Source organism: Cornus florida, unplaced genomic scaffold, assembly GCF_030987335.1.
Source record: "Cornus florida cultivar Cherokee Brave unplaced genomic scaffold, ASM3098733v1 CherokeeBrave_3.0.0_Hap2_Chr05, whole genome shotgun sequence".
Lineage (NCBI taxonomy): Eukaryota > Viridiplantae > Streptophyta > Magnoliopsida > Cornales > Cornaceae > Cornus > Cornus florida.
The window spans coordinates 77,295,438-77,311,590 of record NW_026775575.1 but is presented as its reverse complement, the minus strand read 5'-3'; the positions used below and the strand labels follow the sequence as shown (position 1 = coordinate 77,311,590).

General features: G+C 34.0%; 1 pseudogene; it reads right to left on the bottom strand.

The window, feature by feature from the left end:
• Window positions 1-5,012: 5,012 nt before the first annotated feature.
• On the bottom strand, window positions 5,013-14,987 carry LOC132306955 (short-chain dehydrogenase TIC 32, chloroplastic-like; annotated as a pseudogene).
• Window positions 14,988-16,153: the final 1,166 nt, after the last annotated feature.

The window sequence follows — 16,153 nt, the reverse complement described above, 5'->3', positions numbered from 1 at the left end:
TTAGAAAAAATCTAATATTATATTAAATAATTGAATTAACAATTCTGCTCTTTACATTTTATATATTTATAATGAAAGAAAACTTAACACGAGAAGGAAATTAACTGCAATCGAATCGGGATATTTAATTCCGAAATGATACTAATATTTGAAAATAAGCCTAAAAATAAAATTTAAAAAACCTAACCAAATAAACTACTAAATATAAAATTTCGTAACATTACGACTTTGTTATGGCCTTGAACAAAAATTTTGAAATAATCCGTAAACTTTCTATAACACAATAAAACTTGATTTTAAAATTCTAAGTAAGATTTTCAGCCGAAAATCAATATGGCCCGCAAACTAAAACTAGTGAAGTCTTTCTCAATGGCCGTTTTCACACAAAAAATACTCTTTCTGAATCGAAAATTAACTTGTCGAATTGACGGAGAAATATATTGAATAACGTATTTTTAACTTACCATACGTCCAAGCTCAACATCTTGCATATTTGGATTCCTGCATTAGGTATATTCTTTTACCATAAGCTAAATAAAATAATCCCAAATTTGGAAATGTTATATTCTTCACCATCCTAATTTTAAAAAGCAATGGAAAACTATATCTAAATTACCAGACACAAAAAATGGCCATGTTCCCAAAGATTTTCTCTCTGAAATTTTCCCACTTGCAGCCAATTTTAACGCATACCAAGCAGAAAATCAGATCAGAATTTGAGTGTGTACTGTTCATGAAATGATCTTTGTGATTTTGGGTTGTCATGATTAGCTAAAAGGGTAGGAATGCAGGAAAAGATGTTAGAAGCAATGTGAAGAGTATGAATATATATATATATATATATATATATATATATAAATGGGACCCAAATTTGAGCTGATGGAGAAATAAAAAGCCATGCGTAGAAGTTACTGGAAATCAAATAAGTGCTAAAATGGCAATGGAACGAATTTCATATTTGGATTAGACTTTCCATGTTTTTTTCTCCTGACATCCCACGTGTTTCTAAAACGTCTCAGATCTGTTCCTTTTCTGTTTTCACATTCTACTCCCATCAGGTAAAATAATACATATACTTAAATATATGTGTGTGTAATTTATTGTTAAGTTATTAAATATGCACATTTTAACTCTTAATTTTGAGTATATTAGATCATATTCTTAATTTTCTATTTTAGTCTTAATTTGTTTTATTATCGATTTCAGGTTAATAAGGTTCAAATGGACTAAATCCAATTCATTAAAGTCTTTTTAGAGTCAAACAAATGCAGCGGAAGAAAGTTTCGGAAATTGCCAAAGTGGACTCCCACGATTGATCTTACAGTTCTACGATCGATCCTCGTGAAGATAAGCCCAGTCAGCAAAGATCAACTCCCACGATCGATCCTGCATTTTTAACGATCGATCCTATATTTCCACGATCAATCTTGATAAAGATAAGGACAAGCTTAACCGACATGGATCACGATCGATCCTATTCAAATTGCAATCGATCGTGACTTAAGTATAGCAGTTTTAATTGCTCATTTCAGGCTCTAATTTCAAGGACCAAGGGGCTACGTGATTGCATCATTTGATGGTAGAGGTATGACTCATTTTGACCTCCAAGGGAAACCTATAAATAGAGGATTGAACCATCTTTACAAGGGTTAGACATTTTAGAATACAAGAGCTAAGAAGAACTTCTAGATCTACATACTCTCTCTCTATGGTTTCAACCAAGGAAGAAGATGAAGATGAACCCAAGCTTGAAGATGGATCTTAAGGATACCTTGATGACATTTACCTTCTCCGTGAGTGGCTAGTCTTTCACTTAGGGCTTGGATGAGCCCTAAGCTTGTGTCATTAAACTCTTATTCTTCAATTTTTGGAGATTTAAATGTATTGTAATTGTGCTATGGTCTTGTGTACTCAACTTTGGTTGTACCAAGGGTTTTTATTGATAATTCTTTCTATTGATTCTCTAGGTTGGTTGCATATTGTCTTATGTGTAATTAATTGAGAATTAATCTCTATACTAAATACTCTTTGTAATTGTGTTTAGTGATGGCTATGCATGGTTCTTAGTAGATACAATTGTTAATTAGTTTAATGAATTATGCTTAATCTTAATGAGTTGCACTACACCATTAGGTTAATTGTAGTTAGGTAGACAATTCATGCTTGAATTTAATAGTCCATACTTATTATTGCAATTTGTATTATCCTCTTGATTGATTGATGTGTGCTTGTAGCCACATTTTGATTACAATATGTTTCCCTCATTAGTTGAAGACAAGTGGTTTAATACATGAGTTTAGTGGTGAATCATATGCCCTAAGTTTCTCTTTTTATCTTTTAAACCCTAATTCCTTTAGTTTAATTTCATTTGTATGTTTCATTTAATTGAACATTAGATTAATCAACCAAACAAACTTCCTTTCAATTGTATGTTTCATTTAATTGAACATTAGATTAATCAACCAAACAAACTTCCTTTCAATTTCACGTTCACTAAGTCAAGTTAGGTTCCAAGCCGTATATCTCTGTGAACGATCCCTTCTCACTTCATACTCACGTATAAGTGTTTTGTGGCTTTTATAAATTTAAAAGTTGATGTAGACTTAGCACATTCTCATATCAAGATATAACACATTTTTGTGGTACACACCAAAATCGCATCATTTATGTATATATATAAATAAGTATGGTGCAATTTGATGACCACCATCAATCACTTTGTACCGGTATATATATATAAATAAATAAATAAAATTATAATAATGTTAGTTTTTACGAGTTACAAAATTTAATTTGGTTGTAGTTTTCTAAAATCATTTTTTAGAAACTTTACATAAATAGTTTTTAATTTTCTTCCCTTTATCTTAGTTGTCAGTTTTTATAATATTTTTTAATTTTCTAGTTTGTCATTCAGAAAACAATTTTTAATAACTCAAAAAATTAAAAATTATTTTCAGATAATTATAAAAGATCATTATATGATAGTTTTCAGAAACAAAAAATTAACAAAGCAAGTTTTTTTGTATAATTTTTAAATTTTCAATTCTCATAAATATAAAATTGTTCAACCAAATAGCCCCTAAAAATAGTTTTCTGAATTCTTAGGGTTTGTTTGGTAACCACAATTGTTCTGTGTTTTTGCTTTGACCCAAAGTAAAACCAATATTTCTGTTTTGAAGTGTGTTAAATATTATTTGAAAACGTAATTGGCAACATATACTTATTGCAATATTTTTTAAAGTAAAAACATGAAAACATACTTGGTAAAAAAATGTTGCAAGTTTAAAAATTAAATGACTAGTTAAAACTGACATTTTAGAGGTTTATTTTTTATTTTTTATCGGAAACATCAATTTAGTGCTTCCACGGTACAATTCAAATTGCAGCAAACGTTACCAAATAAGCGTGCTTTTGGTTTGCTATAGTACACTAACAGATGCAAAAAATACAGAATAGAAACAATCGAAAAACAAGCCCTAACAAAACTAAACTACAACGATCCTTAGTTTTTAGCCTTCCTCAGTAGGCAAAACTTTAAACATGTTATATGTTTATACACACACATATATATATAGATTTTTACCAGTATACAGTATATACATATAACAATTACCATGTAACAAATGGCTAGGTTAGAGTTCTAAGCTTTAATTAATTTTGATGTTGATGTCCGATGGCATGTATAGGGATGTATATGGTCTGATTTAAGATTTAAGATTTATTACCATTTTGGTTCATTCATGAGTGGGTCCGCAAAACCAGCATAGATAAATCTTATGTTAGGTACAGATTAGAAACCAAGATGCACATAAATTACAGAATACATGTACCTTTAAATAATTGTATTTGTCAAAAGATTCTAGCCATTCTGTTATGTTCAGTGAATAGTGAGTCAACAACAATAAATCAAATCGTGCTATCATTTGATAATTAAAGACCCCTTCTTTTTTAATCATTACATTTAATGCACCAGTTGCAATGTATCAAGACACTGTGTGTAAAGACACCATGTCTTGTTCAAAGTGTTATATATATGTATATATATATATATACATGTATATATAAATAACACACCCTTTTAACACACCCTTTTGGCTAGTAGGGACACTTTGAACAAGACATGGTGTCTTTACACACAGTGTCTTGATACATCGACCAAGAAATATATAGCCATTCCTGCAATATAATGTAGGGCCCTTTTTTGGTGTATGTAGAGAATAATATTTATTGTAATTTTAATACTTTCGAAGCGATTTCGAAAAAAGGTCATAATCCAAAGAATAAAAATTATATTTTTGGTTGTTTTCACATTGTAGCTTAAAATAAAAAAATTAACATTTTTAACTATTCATTCAATTTTTCAAAGTTAGAATACTTTTTTACCAAACATGCTTTAATGTTTTTGCTTTCAAAAATTTTGTGTTATCAAACAAGGTTTGAATAGATTCTAAAACAAAAACACTACTTTGTTTCGAGTTAAAACAAAAGCACAAAGCAAAAACAATATCCAAACATACCATAATCAATCTATTAGATCATTAGATTTAAAATATGATGGACTTGTCTAATAATTTTAAAGTACATTCAAATTTTAAAGTACTTTCTTTATGTAAGTAACGTACAGTATAAAAAACATAAGTCTGTTTTCACCCAATCATTGGACGGTCAAAAAAAAATAAAGCAAACCTGTTCATAGGATTGGGTTGAATTTGTTCTTCCCGAAGGAAGACTAAGGCCCAATTTAGCGACCCAGTTTCGCAAGGTGTTTTGGATTCCTCATGTCGTCCAAAATTAATGAATAAACATTGCAAAATTAATTTATATATATATAAAACCCAAAATTTGCCGAATAGTTCAATACGCAACCGTATTAATATGCGATTATTTTTCAATTTCGATACGTGATTAGTATTTGCCAGTTTACACTGACTTTGTCCGAACTCGTTACACCACGACCGTGACCGATACTGCGAACAATGATATAACCATATACACTGATACACACATACATCAAATAACATATTTTTATGGATTGAACATCAGTAGTGCACTTTTTAAACACTGTAATGTGAACGAACGGATGCAGTATACAGTACTCCACTAAAAACTTGGGAGTTTCTAAGTGTCGGGGAGGTTAGTACATTTTGATTTCCTTTTTGAACTATATTACAGAGAAGATAACATAAATTCAAAGCAAGCCTCTCACAGCCTTCTACATTTATGTCATTATGTATGAAGCCAATTACTACTCACTGCAAATGTATGTCTTCTGCTATTCAAGTGGAAGTTCCCTCGGAGGACAGCTGCAATTCGAAGAACAGATTGCAAGAAGTAGCCCAAAGTTCCTCAGAAAGTTTGGTGTCGTAAGAAAGTGCAGAAGAATTGATAGTCCGGCCATTTCCACCAAAAAAGTAAACTCCTGATGTTCCCTGAAATCGACAGACAACTCTAATGGGTGCTAAAACAACAGATCAACTCATATTACTATAACATACATACATTCTCCTTTGAGAGTTAAACAAATTAAAAATAAAATCGAAATACATGCACATCCCGGAAGTGTTTTACCACAATAAAAGTAAGTTGAACACGGAGCTAAAGCACAGGTCCTTAATTATGCAGAATCACCTTTCATTTCATGGGGATGCCTTTTTACAGCACCAATATATTAAGATGTCTCATTTTGAGTTTTTGTCTTCTTTTTTTATTATTTTATTTCCCTTTTTTTTTTCTTTTTTTCTTTTTTCTTTTTTTTAATTAATGGAATGCCCCAATTTAGACAAGGAAAATTAAATCCTGTTCCACCCAATTTGAAGATTATATTACAAATTATTGATTCAGGGTGTTAACTGCTGATTTATTTAACATTGTTTAATAGTAACAAGTCACACAGTGTTATTGGTTACTACATCGAGCAGCAACTTTGTTTGCTTTATGAGGAACAACACATATTTATGTTGGACAAAGCATGAGGTTGATCAGTAGCTCTGAGAAAATCAAGGGCTAATGTAGGAAGTCCAAGAAAACATACAAACATTTAAATGAAAAAATGACATGAAAAAACATACTAATACATAGAAGAAATTCCCATGAAGCAACTGCAATAATTACAGTTACGAAGAACTTACTGGAGGAGCAAGAGCAGCATCAAGAATAGAATGGACCCATTCTCAGGGGATTGGAGAAGGCGTAGAAGTTTTAAGACCAAAAAAGCCACTTGTGAGAGACAAGAAGGAATCTCTCGCATGATGTTCGTCTTCACTACTCCAGGATCAGCAGCACTTCATCATTGGAAAGACACAAAAAAATTAAGTGATCGGGCGAAATGAAAGCAAGGTAAGAAATATTGCCCTTTCAAGAAGAAACATAACAATGTTACTATACAACTAGAGGACAATGCAAAAAATGTACATGGATCAAAACTTCCTAAAAACAAAATCATGTTTACTAAAGCATGGCACTGATAGATGACAAGGGCTACACAAATAATTAGGATACCACATAATGCATAGAGAAAGTATTTTATTGGGATAAATTCCAGAAAATTCTTGGTTTATTGTTTCAGAAATTTCATAAATTTCTCAAGAAATCAGCAATCTTGAAAGAATGACACTCGATCGTGGATTTACACTTCCATTGTCCAACAAGTAGGTTTTGCCTGAATAAAAATATATGATTTTAAGATATTTCAATTTTAAATTTTCTCAAGAAATCATCAATCCCTCTGCATTTTTCTCTTCTCAGCCACACACCCCTAGTCTCATCTATTTTCCCACCAAACAGGCCAACTACGATGAAACAGGAACTCCTTTGAACCCAGGGATTCTGAAATTAAAGACACAAATGCACAACAATTTTACATGATTGAGACAATTAGGTAGAACAAACCATCATTTGTTTCTGAAACATGTCATAGCGATTTTGCATTTCTTTTAAATATTTCCAGCCATACCACAAAGGCAAAAAATAAAAATAAAAAAATAAAATCTATTACCATACAAGTGAACCCTATTCATAAAATAAAAATAAAAATAATAAGGTACTGGCCAAGTAGAAAGCAAAGAACATAAAACACATACCTGATGGAAACTTGATGAGATTTTCCCATCAGGACAAATTGACGATGAAGCTCATATGAAAACAGAAGTAGGCATGCTCTCAACAGAAGCTTGGCATTTGTTAGTTAGAAATGATTTAATAAAATATCAGGAAAACATTATATGTGACACATGCAGCTTACCTTTGGAATTCTCAAAGACATGAGCACAAGAATCAAATTCTAGTTTTGAGAAACGCTTCCCAGAAACAGTTTCCTTGTCAACCGGTATGTCGGATACTGACCAGAAAAAAAGAAAAAAGAAAAAAGAAAAAAAAAGGAAGAAGTCAATTTACATTTTATTACAGTATGGTCTATAACAATTAATCATGATGTGAATTTGATGTAACAAGTGGTATTATTTTATCATATTTTGCCTGTTGGATACACCAATGCATTTGTCAGACAACTTTTTAGGCACTGACATCCATACCACAGTTTATTTTCTCTAAGGCACACCATGTAACACGCTTTATGTGTCAGAAGCTAACAGTAATACCCACATCAGGGTCCTAGTCACAAGTGTAAAGGAATAAAAGCAAGGATCAACAAGAGTGAAGAATAAAGGCCTCATCTGAGCTGACCAATGTCAGAATACAAGATTATCTTGTCTCAGTGAGGTTTATATGCAAGTTATCGTCAAAAACCAAAATAACCGACTATTTAATGAAAATTTCTTCATACAAACAACATATCAAACAATCTCACCATTCTGATGTGTAAAGGATGTGACGTTAACAATCCAGGAAGGAACAGGGCTGTTTTCCAGAAGCGGTAGTAGAATTTTGGTAAGACAAAAAGCAGCAATATAATTCGTCCCCATCGTTCTGAAAAAGATATGGATGACTATAAGCATGCAATCCAGAGTTCTTCAGGAGCATAAGAACCCCTGATGCAGAACAAAGCAGCACAAAGAATAAGATGCTTAATTTACTTTAATTGGCATGCCATAGTCCAAAGTTACTTTTTCATGTAAAAAAACCAATGCCAAGATTACAGCGTATAGTAAAAAGATAAACACAGTCCAATTAGGGGTTAAATTCTATAAGGATTAAGTTGACAGAGGTGGCTACATTTAGTTCTAAAAGCAACAACAACTTTACCTATAAACTCTGCTTGGTTCTACGCAATGCTATACAAATCAACAGCGTAACAGAAAGAACTTGGTGTTGCACGTGGTCTTCATGTCTGGCCAAGATGGAACTACACATACTAAAGCTTTTTGTTTGTGCACACGTGTGTCTGTGTTGCAGTAAAAAACTTCTAATGTTAACTGAGCAGCACAGTGAAGCCAACAAAATTTGAAAAAGGTAGATAAATATATTGATATAGTTACATATCATAGCCCTCAGCGGTGAATCTGCGTGATGTTGCCAGTATCCCAGCATTATTTATCAGGAGTTGAATGGAAGAATGCATATCTGAATCCAAAAGCCACTGCTGAAGGGAGTTTTTAAACTTCAGGATGGACTGAAGGGATGATAAATCAACCTCAAAAGCTTTGAGATGAGCACGTCCATTTCGTTATCTAATATCAGATATAGCTTGCAACGACCAGGAGAGATGATCAAGAAAAGAAGAATGTGGAAAGGCATACAGATAACAGTAACCTAAGTACACGCACTTCACCTTAGACAAGAGATGAGACGATCTTCCCGCTGCAGGCATGAAATGAATTCTAGTTGCACATCTGATGTTCTGCCAAAAAACAAGAAGAATAAGAAGAATTCATAGAGGTGGCAAATTGTTCTTCAGTGATCTAAAATAGCAAGTAAACAACTACAATGTAGACATCTATTAATTCGGTCAAATCATCAAATGAAAAGCATCTGTGCTTCATAGAAGATGACTTCTTCTTCTTTATTTTTATAAGTTCGTTTAAAAAAAAAACAAATATATAAATAAAAACAAACATTGCATAGGCATCCAGATTGGGGAGGCCTGTTGGCATTGCCATGAACTCCTTTGAGTCCAAGTTTACTGATCTTGCCAGAAACATCAAGTAGAGCTCTTAGATACGTGCAAAATATCAAAGATGGCACTAATACACAACAACAATATTTTACGTTAGTTAGATTGAATAGAACCACCACCAAGGGCCTAACTTTAAGGCCTTGGTCCTTGGATAATGCAACGGCCTGACTCTTTGGGCCTTGACTAATACAAATAATTTCAAACCCTGCAAGGAGGAGCCACTGCAGTGTGTGATAAAAAAGAGCAGATCTTGGGAGGAGATACCAAAGTAGGTTGCACTTCGTGAAAACGTGTATAGCATGAGCAAGGAGATAATGTTGGAATTTTTGGATAACAAAAACTAAGGAAAGACAGCGCCTCTACATCACGAACAATTCTCGCTGTTTAATGAACATGCCTTTCTTGTCCATCTATCTCCTTAGCCAGCAGAGTTCTAATAGATCTTGGTGTCGAGGTACTTAAGTATAAGAACAGAGGCTAGTTGGAAGGTGCTATTGGTGCTGCTGGAGAATAAAGGGCACTTTAAACTTCATTAAAAGTCCGTTGGTTCCCCCTGATCCAATAGCAGGGGGACTTAGCCCTTACAAGAAGTATCAGTGATGGCAGGTATGAAATGCCAAAGAAAGGAAACTTTTTTTTCCTAAAAATTCTTCAATTGTTTACGTGAAGTTGTGTTCCAAGTATTGATATGCCTAGAGAGTTACACTCCTTCAAATTATAAGGAGTGTAATTCTCCAGGTTAGGCATGAGCAGCAGCAAACTAGAGAAGAGTCTTGGTCTTGCAAGTGTTGATACTTGATATGCCTCGAAGAACATTTACTAAGTGGGTGCAATAGTAAAAGTAGTGAAATTAGCTACTGATGTGATTATGGTGGAGATTGATTGATGACGGTGCAAGTGAGGCGGTTATAGGACTCGGCTCAACTGCTGTGGTGCCAGTCACAGTGACAGCGAAGGTAGCATCCATCTTAGACTAACCACAATAATTTCCACATCTAACACCCCAGAAGCATTCTATTATGGTCTCTCCCAATATCAGGAGCACATAACCCAATTGATCAACATTATTCATTGCCCTAAATAATTGTTGATTTACCACACTTTTGAAGGGGCAGAACATAGGCTGCGATGGCAGGATAATAATAGACTCATAAGAGGCAAATATAATAGTCAATCAAGGCATTAAGCTGGAACTGATTTGATGACTAGCGCAATCGCCAGCATGAATGACAGGTCCACCATGAAAATTGTTTCACTCATCCATCATTCTAATAGTTCTCCAATTGAATCACTAGAAATGTGGTTTTTCGCAAAAGATGAAGGTATTACACGTAATATACAAAATTGAACTAACTAAATACCACAAACATTTGTATGAAAATATAAAATTGAAGAGGAAGACAAGCAGAGTACCAAGAACAACAAAGAAGCCTTCCCTTGAAAAAGCATCTGCTGCAGCGGCACCCAAACCAAACGTGGCCTGCAATCAGTAACCCCACCAAAACATAAGAATTCCAAATTTAGTGAAACCAAACTGAAATCATCGCCTGGAATTTAGTAGTAAAAGAGAAAGGAAGGTGATAGTTGATTTACGCCGGTGATGACGCATACAGGTCTTCTGTGAGCAGAAGCGGTGGAGGTGGACGTTCCCGGTGGTGGCACCAGTGGCGGAGAGCAACGAGTGTATGAACCAGAATTTGGGGAGAAATATGTTAGGGCGGCCAAATGTAAATAGGAGATGATGAGAGAGAGAGTCCATAAAACCGCCATCCTCCAGAATTCAACTGTGCAAGCGAAATACAGAGCCTCGCGCAACTCCTTCATCGCCATCTCGTTGGCTCTGGGGAGAATTGTGCTTGTTTCTATCATGTAATAGAGGTAAACAACACTCGTGAGTTGCATATTTTTGTTGCACCTCTGAGAATATGCAGATTTAAAGCCTACACCAAATTATTTCATAAATGCTATAATTAACCTGCAACCAGACTTTATGCCTCAAACATTTGCAATACTTATCTTTTAAATTCCCCTTGGTCAACTTAACATTGATATTGTGGAGTGGAGGCTGCATGCCCTTTAGTGAAAACACTGGTATTCACCATGTCCATGATGATTTTCATACTGAGTAGATTTTTTAAGAATGAACAGCATATATTAATTCATGTAAAACAAGATTATTATTGAAGAAGTGTTTTGCTTAATTATAGGGATCCATGAAAGATAATTATCCAACAGTTCTTGAGAAGCTCCTCACCAAATAGAATTTCAATCAAACTTCCCAAGAAACAATGTGATTAATGTGAGGGGTCCCAAACAAAAGATTAGAGGGACAAAGCACCATGACTAGTCACCTCCTCAACAAAGTCACCATATGTATGTATGGGTTCTTACACTCCATTCCGCAAGGACTCAAAGGGTGTATGAGGGAAGCAGTGGAAAGAGACTGGATAAAGTGTATCATCCATTCGACAAAGGCGGTGAAAAGAGAAGATCACTTGCTTATAAGTGGAGGGTAGAATTTTCTGTACAAGGGATCAATTCTGGTCTAAGAACATGTGAAGAACAACCAACATAATGACAACACATTGTCAATAGACAAGTGTCCCACAATTTCATTCCATTCTCTCATTCAGGCATGGATCTGCTAGCTAGAGGCCAATGGGCTCAGGGTCCAAAAGCAGTGCTACCACCAACGATGACTTCATTATGCTTGTTTTGGTGTAGTCTATTGGCACGTTACTAATGGTGTCAGCCCCGTCTCCAGGAGCACTTTTTCATGACTTAAAAAACCACCACCACCTTTAAACCCCCTAGTAAATGGTTGCCATGTGGCACGTTGTGGCAAGCAATAGGGTCTCTCTCTCTCTCTCTCTCTCTCTCAAGGACAGAGATTTTATTGTTTTATTTATCTTGGTTTAATTATGTATGTATGATAAAATTTGCTTATTTTCTAAAAGAATCGTGGTTGAGAGAATTTCATTTAAACCTTGTATTTAAACAATGATGAAAAATACAAATTCTATTGTCTTAACTGAGCTTGAATAAGGAACACCTAGATGTAGAAGTTTTAGTCTAAGAGATGTGAAAATTTTGGGTATATTAGAAGTGGATTTTGAATCCTTCTGTTCCAAATATCTCATTCACTTTCTAAAGTACTTCATCCACAAAAACTCTTATCCTTTGATGTTCATTGGATCTAAACCTAATTAAAGATTGGGTTTCACATGATTGTGAAGCTCAAGATTAAATTGTTTCATTAAGCGAGTGAAGTAGAGAGCAGTCCAGTTGATGCTGAACTTGGTACAAAATTGGTGAACTGAGCTTCTACATAGTTTTATGGGTTCAGTTCAAGTTTAGGGCTGATTTGAGCATAGCCAAACTTAGAAAGCATCTGCTAGGTGTTACAAGGGTAAAAATCTTCACCAATCTCCTTGGATCAACACCCTTTCAAGAGTATAAAAAACCTAGGCTCATTTACAACCTAAGGGTAAGGTGGTGGCATAGAAGTGGTATTTATTTATTTTTTTTTTCTGTTCTAGTTATAGATTTTGCTTTTCCCATCATTACAATATTCTATTTGTGGGAATTGCCTATATCATTTCTTCATGTAAGACGTTAATACTAAGTCAAAATAAATTTGGAGATAGGGATCCAAACTATAATCTCCCTCTCCACCCAAACACGCCACCCCAACCCCCACCCCCTCCTCTAAAGCTGAAAGGTTAAAACCACTTGATGCAGGACAGCACTTGGTATGGTATAATAGGGCAGACTACAATTGGTTTATGGAAGGTTTCAGTTTCAGGTTATGGAATGCTTTTAGAGTTTGGATTTTAACTATATTAATCAATTTCATTCAGTTGGCATTTTATTTTGGTCAATTGAAACATAAATTAGTACCAGAGTGTTTCGGCATAGCATTGCATATTTATCGTTCTAAAATAAATATTTATTTATCAAACACATGTATTCATGCAAATAATGGAATATAATAAAGGATGTAATATAAACAAAAAGAAGACGAAATACAACCTTACCTCCTAAGTTCAAAAATAACCTTAGGAGTATATTTGAACTCCTTTTGCATAAATTAAGAATAGTTATGTCAAATAAAGCAAATTGAAGCAGCAATCACCAAATTAATCACATTTGAGTCAATTAACAATCACCCAATTTCATACTAAAAACAACAAATATCAATTCGTGTATGTAAAAATGTAATGATTGCATATATCAGTCTGTGCAAATGTATCCTTCGGGATGTTTTGCAGTATATTTGAAGAGAACCCATGTTTTGCAGTATATTTGAAGAGAACCCAATTGACCAACGATATAGTGAAACAATAGACTGGGAGCTCAAAGCACTAATTTGATCCTTTTTCCTTATAATATTTTTTACCACTTAATCATTGAATGCCCTTACAGACGTTGAGAACTTCCAGAATACTCAATATATATTCTTACAATTTTTACTGGCTGAATTAGTGGTTTCAGTCCAAACCAGATAGATTACTCCAAAACAACGAAATATGCCGGAACAGGAACAAAGCTTAAGCAAAATGAAACAGGCTCCTGTGTGCTTCGTTTTCTTTCCCAAAGGGAATGTTTTAACCGAAATGACTGAATTAGTTTGTCCATAAGGGGCCAGGATCAACTTAGATTTCAGTGACATGTTGCACGGTTTTCAGAATAAGGAATTTATGCTACCATATGCAAGACAAATATTAGTTTGGTGATTGGGTTTTTATGGAATGCCAAAGAAATGGGAAAGGGTACAGGTTGATTTGGGCAAGTTCTGCTCATCAAATAGAAAGCATTCATTGTGGGTTCTAGTTGCTAGGCTCTAATGATTTGTTGAGGAAAATATTAGGCTTATTGAAGTAGTATTTAAGGTTCAACAAGATTATCATTAAGATCTGGTAACAGTTAATGAAGTGTAAAAATAAACCTAAATAAAAAGAAGAATTATAGAGGAATCTCACTTTGGATTCCTAGGTTTAACTCCCGCGCTAGGTTGCATCACATATTATACACAAAGGTTCAAAACCTCTTTCAAATTCTTACATTTTATTGAATCATGAGTTCTTATGGGCTGCTAGCACTTTCCTACTTCTACCAAGTCTACAATCCCAAAGAGAAAGTTTTGACCTTTTGATTACAATAAAGACCACATTTTTTAGCCAAGAGATGTCTTTGAATTTAGGACTTCCAGAGATGCAAGACATGTGGCCCAATATGAAGCTATAAAGGTTGCAGTTCCTGTCAAAAGAGGGTCCCCTAATGTGGATGCACACCATTACTTCCTCAAAGGCTTTTCTAGTCACATCCTTCATTTCCACTTCAATCTTAAATTATATACTTAATGACCCACAAAATTAATTTGTTTAAAATAGCATGATAAAAGATTGAATTCTGTAGCAACTTGGATTGTTCATTCCTCGGAGTAGATATATGTGTGTGTGTGTGTGTGTGTGTGTGTGTGTGTGTAGAGAGAGAGAGAGAGAGAGTGAACCTTGGCTTGGTTCCAAGTGTTGGAGACAGAGAGAGGTCCGGGCTGCTTGATGATGTGTTAGAGAGATTCAGCGATGGATGAAGCCTCTTGGGGCGTTACCTTAGGTTTGATTCTCCTCAGATTCGGTGAGCATTTCCTAGAGAAGTGCCTCACGAATGTCGTTGCAGCTCCTTCTATTTCTCTTCCAACTCCACCACCAAACCACATCTCCTCCGCTCCTACCCCTCTCTCTCAATATATTTATATATGTGTGTGTGTGTATACATATCTCTTACACACACTCCGCTCAAGCACTCTCTTGGCCAATCACTATTGATCCTTTTGCTATTTCCATGTATTGATTCATTGCATTCTATAAACCCTTGATACCGCTTCCTTACAGCATCTGCACCAACTCTCCGAATTTTTTTCTCAAAAAATATTACTTCAGTTTTTTCAAGAGCCTAGCAACTTTCACTGTCTTTCATTCTCCAAAAACAAAAATTAATATTTTTATTAACTTTTTTCTAACTGTTTTAAATTTTTAATTCTAAGATGTTACTAGTATTAAATTTCATTAACGACAAATTTTATTATGTAATGGTTTATTAAGATTAAAAATGATCAAATTATTTTCGAACTGAATATTTTTCAATCAAACAATATTTTTTACAAATTATTTAAAAAAACAAATTGATATAATAACTTCCAACAATACTTTATTCATTATGGATTATTAAAAATTATAACTAAGATTGAGAAAATAGAAGATAAAGTAACTTGGATGGTAAACAATAGAAATGTGAGATGAAAGGTGGTAGGAGTTGGCACATGTCTACGTGTACTACTAATCTACTAAATTCTCGCCCTTCTTGTCTTGAAAAAAAAAATAATAAATAAATTAGTAAGAATTGGAATATTTATAAAAAAGAAATGAATTTTTAATTTTATTTTTTAAAACTATTTTTTTTAAATTATAGACAGTAAGGCACTCTTTGTGTCAGCCAAACAATATCTTAACAGACATAAATGCAGGTTGTGGAAGATTTTTAAAAATTAAAGCAAAAAAAATTTTTAAGGAGCCGAAAACATTTTTTTTTTTTTGGACAAACAATGTCTAACAATATATTTTTATTTAATGAATTTTATTTTATTTTAAATTAAAAAAAACCTCAAAATAACCCATTGTTGGGTTTTTTTTTTTCTTTCCAAAAAACCATTCTACCCTGTTGCAGCCAGATCTTATTTTATATAACTTTTTAAAAACAAGCCACTCCAACCAAAGCAGTCGTTTTGGCAGGAAATAAAAAAAATTGGGGCTTCGGCTCGCGCTATTCAGCGAGCCGTTATGGGCCTGCCCAATTTCCGCAAACCTGCCCAATTTCTGCAAACCCAGTGTAGTGGATTTGCCTTTTGGCAAGGCCGTTGGAGATCTCGATGCTCTTAATAGAAGTAGTTTGTAGAGTCACGTTAGTAGTTTATATACCTCGTAGGGTCACGTTAGGGGTGGAAACAATCCGATTCCAGCTCGAAAATTTTACCAGACCAAAAATCACCACTAAACAGCTGCAGTTTTTTAAAAACTGCCAACT